Source organism: Chiloscyllium plagiosum, chromosome 37, assembly GCF_004010195.1.
Source record: "Chiloscyllium plagiosum isolate BGI_BamShark_2017 chromosome 37, ASM401019v2, whole genome shotgun sequence".
In the NCBI taxonomy this organism is placed as follows: Eukaryota; Metazoa; Chordata; class Chondrichthyes; order Orectolobiformes; family Hemiscylliidae; genus Chiloscyllium; species Chiloscyllium plagiosum.
Window position 1 is genome coordinate 12,882,065 of NC_057746.1, and position 8,436 is coordinate 12,890,500.

Below are 8,436 nucleotides of genomic sequence, written 5' to 3' on the forward strand. Positions count from 1 at the left end.
TGTGTGTATTTTGCTGGAAAAGCGCAGCAGGTCAGGCAGCATCTAAGGAGCAGGAGAATCGACGTTTCGGGCATAAGTCCTTCTTCATTCCTGAAGAAGGGCTTAAGCCCGAAACGTCGATTCTCCTGCTCCTTGGATGCTGCTTGATCTGCTGAGCTTTTCCAGCAATACATTTTTCAGCTCTGATCTCCAGCATCTGCAGTCCTCACCTTCTCCTATGTCTCTGTTTGTTTCGACCTGTGTGTATGCCTATCCTCTTGTAAGTATTGTGTATGTTCGTATATTGGGGTGTTTACCAATACTTCTGTGTACTTCTGTGTCTGCGTCTCTGTGCAGTGAGGTATCTCTTCTTTTTTGAAAGTGAAAGGACTATTGTTGGAATTGCCAGTGGGTTTAAAGAGAGAATTGTCTTCCATTGAACATTGCATTTTAATCGGTCGGTGGGACGTGGATATTTCAGAATCTCCACACGAGGCGTCACAGTCCGCTGTGGCTGTGCCAGTGTCCAACACACTTGGCAAGGGGAGGGACTGAGGGAATGGATGTCGGGCACTCCACCACCCGGCTTTGCCTCTTTGTCCTATTCCAGGCTCTTCCTCCTGGAATGGGAGAAAGGGAGGTTGGGAGGGACAGTGGGAATGGTTGACCCTGCTGTTAGTGCTTGTATAGTTGTTGGGAATGTGAGGTGTCTGGAATGAGTCAGTCGGCAGTTTTGAATCCATATAGTATTATTAGTGCGTGGGGTATTGCGTAGTTGAGAGAGAAAGTGACAAAGAAAGCTACTAAATTCAATAGAGCGGTAGTGCCTGAGCCTTATCTGGAAAGAGACCGTGAAACTTATTCGAGGGTAGGTGTTATAACAGATATACAGTGAGTGTGACCGAGTAGAGAATATACTGTCAGAGCGGGGAGGATATCGATGCTTATCCTGTATTGCAGGGCATTTCTTCAGATCATCTCAGCGTCGAGGTGAGTCTCCCTGAATGTCTTGTCCAGTTCTATCACTAATAGCGACACAGACCTGTCCCTCAGCTTCCACAGAATCAGTTTAGGTAGAGCTTACAGATAGCAAGGAGAAGCAAATATTGGTGTGTTACATATCGAAACCAAAACGCTAGCAGAAAATCTCGGCATCATATGCTTTGGAAATTAGATATGCAAATATTGTGAATACTGCAATCTTATTGGATGGTCTCAAGTTGCATCTAAACTGCATTAACTAAGTGACTGCTCATGTTGTGAAAAATAAATTCCGTAAGTGTATATGAGGTGGGTTGAAGAGTATGTTGTGAAGCAAACTTGAGAGCAGGTTATTTTGGATTTGGTTTCATATGGTCAGAATGACGAATTAATAACCTTGTACTGAAGCAGATTTTAAGGAATAATGACATTAATAAGGTGCATTTTATACAGCATACAATGCAGAATGCTTGAACTTTCTAGTTAAACATCATGGAAAACTGGAGGCTAGAGGGTCAAGTTGGCTCCAGTGAATTGGGAAAGTACAAAAAACTTTTAGTGGGAGACAAGCAATAGTTGTTAGAGTCATAGAGTGTGACAGCATGGAGATAGGCCCTTCAGCCCAAACTGTTCATTCCGACCAAAATGTCCATCTACGCTAACCCCATTTCCCTGCCGTTGCCCCGTATCCTTCTAATCCTTTCCTATCCATGTATTTGTCCAAATGCCTTGAAAAGGTTGTGAATGTACCCGCCTCAATCATTTCCCCTGGCAGCTAATTCCATATGCGTACCAGCCCCTGTGTGGAAAAAGGTTGTTCCTCAGGTTCCCTTTTATTCTTTCCCCTCAGACTTTAAACTTATAATCTCTAGTTTGTGATTGCCGACCCCTGGAAAAAAAAGACTAGGCACATTCTCTCTATCCATTCCTGTCATGATCTTACAGACTTCAATATGATCCTCCCTCTGTCTCACATATACAAATGTAAGAAGTCCTAGTTTGTCCAACCTCTCCCTATAACTCAGTCAATTGTCCTTGGCATCATCCTTACAATTTTTTCTGCATTGTTTCCAGTTTAATAAAATCCTTCCTATAGCGAAGTGAACAAAACTGAACATAACGCTCCCAATATAGCCTCAGCAGCGTACTGTATAACTGCAATATAACTCCCTAATTTCGATACTCAGTGAAATAGACTGATTAAGGCCAGAGGGCCAAAAGCTTTCTTCACTGCACTGTCTACCTCTGAATCAGCTTCCAGAGAACCATGCACCTGAAATCCAAGGTCCCTCTGTTCCACTACACTCCTTAGGACCCAACCATTCACCATGAAACTCCAACCTTGATTTGACTTTGTAAAATGCAAGAACGTACACTGATCAATATTAAAATCCATTTGCCATTTCTCAGCCCACTTCCCCAGCTGATCAAAGTACTGCTGTAATTTCTGAAATTTATGATAATCTTCCTCACTCTCCATGATGCCGCCTATTTCAGTGTCATCTTCAAACTTACAAACAATGCCTGTACATTCTTATCCAAGTCACAGATATGTATAATTTCCAGTGGTACCAGCATCAACCGCTGAGGCATTCCAGTAGTCACAGGCCTACAGTCTGACTAGCATTCTTCCAGTATTACCCTCTGCTTCCCACCATTAAGCCAATTTTGTACCTAATTTGCCAAGTCCCCCTCAAAACCATGTGATCTAACCTTCCAGAACAGCGTAACATGTGGAACCTAAATGAAGGCATTACTGGAGTCCATATAGACGATGTATAACACCCTTCTCTTCTCAGCGTTGCTGGTCACTTCATCAAAGAGCTCCAACACATTTACGAGTCATGATCTCCCATGCACAAAGCCGTGCTGAATTTGATGAAGTGCTTTTGCCGGAAACATCGATTTTCCTGCTCGTCTGATGCTGCATGAACTGCTCTGCTTTTCCAGAACCATTCTAATCTTACTCCGAATCACACCCTGTCTTTCCAAATGCAGATATATCCAATCTCTCTGAATCTTCTCAAGTAACCTACCCACTAAATTTTAGTTCCCAGGTTTATCTTTGCAGCCTTTCTTGAATATGGATTCAGCATACTCTACCCTCCAGTCATCCAGTACCTCACTTGTTGGCCAGCAATGATGGAAAAGAGCCAAGCAGGGCTCCCGTAATTTCTTCTCTGTCCTCCTATCCTCCTGCAGTGTTCCTGAATGTATCTGATCAGGACCAGGAGTTTTTAGAAATACTGCAAAGACTGAAAAATACGTCTATTTATTTCAGGTACAAACACGAAAGAGTGAGAAAGTGACTATATGATGGCTAACATAACAAATTAGAAAATATGTTAATCATAATAAGTGACTTCAGAAGAATTCCAGTTATTGTGCAAACCTGAGAATTCTCAGAAATAACGATCCAGAAAAGGATGGTCATGAAACTGAAAAGGAAATCAAAAACAGAACATGCATGCTAAAAAACAGGAACACAAAGAATGCACCAGTCTACGATCTATATTTCAAAGGGAACAAAATAAAAGCAAGGTCAAATGTGGAAATTTGTAATAGGGAGAGGAGAGGTCATTGTGGAGAACAGGGAAATGGCCAAGAAAATAACCAGTTACTTTGCATCTGTCTTCATGGAGGAAGATTCAGAAAATTACCAAGTAATACCATGTGATCATATCGGCCTTCTGCCGCTAAAGACATAAAGTCAGTTCATATCAGTACTTGAACATGGAGCTAGATTGAGCATTGCTGAGTCTTACGAAGCAGATGTACTACCGATCAAAATGTCAGAAATAAATCACCAACAGTAGTATTAATTGAACTATCGATGCACAGACCGGAAGCTATTGTGGATAAATGGAGGTTAGTAAACGTGATCCATTAGAAGGGATCCAAACAGCTACAAAGGGAAGAAGACATAGTGTGGAGAACTGCAGACCAATTAACATGATATCTGTTGGGAAACGTTTGAAATCTATTACACAGGATGAGATTTTTGATATTTCGAAATTAACAGCAACAATGGTGAGAATCGGCATGCATTTCAAGTAGAGAAATCATACTTGATAAACTTCGGAATTGTATGAAACTGTTTCTTACAGCATAGATAATGAGCAACCACTAGAACTGGCATATGTTGGATTTTCGGAAGGGTTTCTATAAGAACTCAAATAATGAGTTCGTAAATGCAATGAATATGAAGGATATTCGGAGGAATATATGCAAGTGGAAATTTAAAGTGTGGTTCGCCTTCATTTAAGATAATCAGAACAGTTAAGTAAAGACAAGCTGAAGCAGTTTCACAGTGTGTTGGTGGGACTGTACCTGGAGTATTGTGTACAGTTTTGGTGACCGAATCTCAGAAGGAATATGTTGACAACAGACGATGTGCAATGGACATTCTCCAGACTAATCCCTCAGATAGTGAGATTACCTGATGAGGAAACTCGGCCTATGTTCTCTAGCGCTTCAAAGAATGAGAGGTGAAATTTAGAAAATTCACAAAACATATGACAAGTTGGAAATTAACAGAGTGCCTCCCTGGCTGTCTAATCCACATTCAAGGAAAATAATGGCATGATCTGGGACAGAAGAGTTAAGACTGCAATAAGGAGGAAATTCAACGCTTGGAGGGGACTAACTAACACAGGGGCATGGAAACCTCCTGGCAGGGCAAGATTAGGGAGAATCCCCAGATTACCGACAAGTGTGTCAAGCAGAACAGAATATCAAGGGAAAAGTTAGGACTCATTCATGACTTGCCAAGTTGCATCCAAATCAACTTTAGTGGTCGGAGACAGGAGGTAGCACTTGATGAAGAAGCAGCGTTTCGAATGCTCGTGCTTCTGAATAAACCTGTTAGTCTATAAGCTGATGTTGTGTGATTTTTAACCTTATTACTTGGGGTATTCATATATGATGCAGCTGTGAATATGGACGAGGGGTGATAAATAAGTTTGTGTTTGATACAATGATTGTCCTGGTGGTTGGCAGTGAGGAGGAAAGTCTTATGTTTCAGGAAGAGACAGATGGAATGGTCAGATTGGTGGATCAATGGCAGATGGAATGTAACCCTGATAAATTTCAGGTGATGCACTTTGGAAGAAGGAACCAGACAGGGGAGTACTCAATGAATGGCAGCACACTGGGAATGTCAGAGGGTGCTTCTCCACACATTCCTGAATGTGACCGGACAAGTTAATATACAATTTGAGAAAGCATAGGGTACCGTTAACATAGGAGAAAGTGAGGACTGCAGATGCTGGAGATCAGAGCTGAAAATGTGTTGCTGGAAAAGCGCAGCAGGTCAGGCAGCATCCTGTTCCTTGGATGCTGCCTGACCTGCTGCGCTTTTCCAGCAACACATTTTCAGTACCGTTAACATAGACTTTATTCATCGAAGCATAGATTATAAGAGCTATGCGGAATTCGGTAAGGACGAGATGTAATACTGTGTGTAGTTCGGAAACCACATTACAGGAAGGATGTGATTGCACTCGATTCAGAAGGATAAGATTACGAGGGTCATGGACAGGGTGGATAGACAGCAGCTGTTCCTTTTAGTCAAAGGGCCACAATTTTAAAGTGAAGGGTTTGAGGTTTCGTGAGTATTTGGGGCCTGTTTTTCACCCAGAGTGCGTTGGAATCTGGAATGCGCATCTTGAGACGGGAGTTGTTATGGTAACCTCACAACCATTAGACAATACAGAGTTGTGCACTTGAAATGCCATAAGAATCACGGCTACAGGCCTTGTGTCGGAAAGTGGGGCTAATGTAGACCGTGCTTTATTTCTGATGGTACAGACTCTGTGCTTCTGTGACTGTATGGCTGTGGAAGGTCAATCATTGAGTAACTTAAGCTAGGAATTGATGGGTTTCTGAAGAATATCTTATCAAAACGTAAGTGAGTAAACTTCTAATATCTTCTGAAAATATATCAATGGAAAATTAAGGGAAAATGTGCAGCTTTCTTAAAGGCTGTTACCAGATAATTGGGGACAGGGAAATAGCAGAACTCTGGAGCAAATACTTCAGTTATGCCTTCACAGAAGAAAGCAAAACAAAAATGAAAACTTCCTAGAAATACCAGGGAACTTTTGTCTGGTGAGAAAAAGGGAATAGAATGAAATTAGCAACTAACAGTTTTAGAGAAAGTATTGGATTGTAAGTAATGGGCATAGACAAAGTGAACAGACATTTATGAAATAGGAATCATATTTGAGAAATTATGGAAAAGGTATCAATGCAGTACGATTGAAATCTCAGAAAGACTTTTGAGAAAGCCCCAGGCGTTTTGTGCAAATTCGAATCGTATGGGACTGGGGCTTATATATGGCCCTGGTTTTCGAAGGGCAGAGCTGGCAGGAAACACTGTGTAGGAACAAAACTATAATTTTTGAATGGAAGGCTTGGAAGAGATAACAAGGATCGGAATTTGGGATCCAGCTGTTCCCAATACACATCATATTTTTGGTTTAGGAGCTCAATTGCAATATTCCCAAGTCTGCTGACAACACCAAACGATGTCAACTTATGAGTGGGTGAGGAGGATGTAAAAAAGGCTCCAAGGTGATTGAGACAAGTGGAGTGACTCGGCACATACCCGGCAGATGGAGAGCAATGGGAGAGATGTGATATTGTGTACGTTGATGGGCACAATAGAATGGCAGCCTATCATTTGAAAAGAGATTGGTTGAAAAATGTTTCTCTATAAAGGAACTTAAGTTGCATCTTTGTTTATTTCTGTGCAGCCCTCTGAGCCCATGTAGGGCAGTGAGTTCTGAACACAGACGTCAATACTGGGTATGTCATTGGCACGCTGACTAGTGTATATAGACTCAACAAGTGGGGAGCTGTAACATTGAAAAGAATCTGGATCTCCCTGTCCACCAGTCACTGAAAGCAATATTGCAGGAGCAGTAAGCAGTTAGGAAGATAAATAGTGTATTGACATTCATTTCAGGGAGATTTGAATACAGGTGTAAGGGTCATTTACTGCAGCTGTACTGGGCCTTGTTGAGACCCCATCTCGAACATTGTGCAGTATTGTGTGCAGTTTTGGTCTCCGTATCTAATAAAGGACAAACCTGACGTTGGGGGAGTGCAGTGAAAGATGACCAGACTGATCTCTGGGATGACAGGCTTGTTGTGGGAGCAGAGTTTGGGGCAACTGAGCCTGTATTCCATGGGATTTAGGAAAACGAGTGACGATCTCATTGAAATACATAAAGCTCTGACAGGGCGAGACAAATTGGAAGAATGGATGATAATACCCCGGGCTCGGGTGCCTAAAACAAGGGACCACAGCCACATCGTATTTAATAAATACGTGTTATTGGAGAGCTGCCTGTATATTGAATGGAGGAGCAAAATTGATGGAACGAAGGGATTACATCAGTTCCTATTTAATATTTCACAATGTCCAATCAGATTCAGAGAAATGAACACTGTATGGGGAAATCTGCATTGAGGAGACGTTCGGCCATGAATTACCGTGGGGAAAGCTCAAAGTGTTGAATGATCTCCTCCTTTCCAGATGTTTCTGTGCAGTCTGTGGAAAAGCTCTGTAAATGTTGTCATATTTCTCAGATGTTAGGAAGGAGGCCTCTGCAGGGTCTACAGGACTGTGTTTCCCATTCCCTTTTCCGATACTGAGGCTGGGGCCGGGTGTTCTGTCTGGTTTTATCCTTTAGGACCTCTGAGCAGTTTGATACAATTCAGTGTCTTGCCTGGCGGTTTCAGAGACCATTGAAGAGTTTATCACATGCCATTGTGTCTCGAGTCGTTTTTCGGCCAGACCAGGAAAGCACAGGAGATTCATTTCCTGAATGTAATACGTTAAAAATCATACAACACCAGGTTATAGTCCAACAGGTTTGATTGGAAGCACACTAACTGTCGGAGCGACGCTCCTTTGTCAGGTGATAGTGGAGGGTTCAATCCTACCACAGAATTTATAGCAAAAATTTGCAGTATGATGTAACTGAAATTATACATTGAAAAATTGATTGTCTGTTAAGCCTTTCATCAGTTAGGTACAGTGATAGTTTCACATCTTTCATGTGTAAATCACAAAACCTTTTTTTAAAAAAAAAGTTGCATTCTCGGATTAGCTATTAGCAATACTGATAGCTAGACAATATGTTGAAGGTTTTGGCCCCCTGTGTTCCCTGTCTATGCCATAGTGCTTAGATTGGTTCTAATCTAAAAAGTGAGATAACGGAGTTTTACATAAACTCATGCAGTTTTTGAGCTCAGAATTCTACATGAATGTATGCAGTTTTTGAGCAAAGTACAATGTAACCCTGCAAGTACAAATTCACCCCACAAAATATATGTGTGCATGTGGGTCTTTGTCTGTCTGTTTGTGTGTGTGTCTGTCTGGTTTGGGGGTTGTGAGTGTGAGAAAGTGTATGTGTGTGTGTGTAGTGAGTGCAGAGCGTCTGAAGACTGTGAGGGGGTGCATGTGTG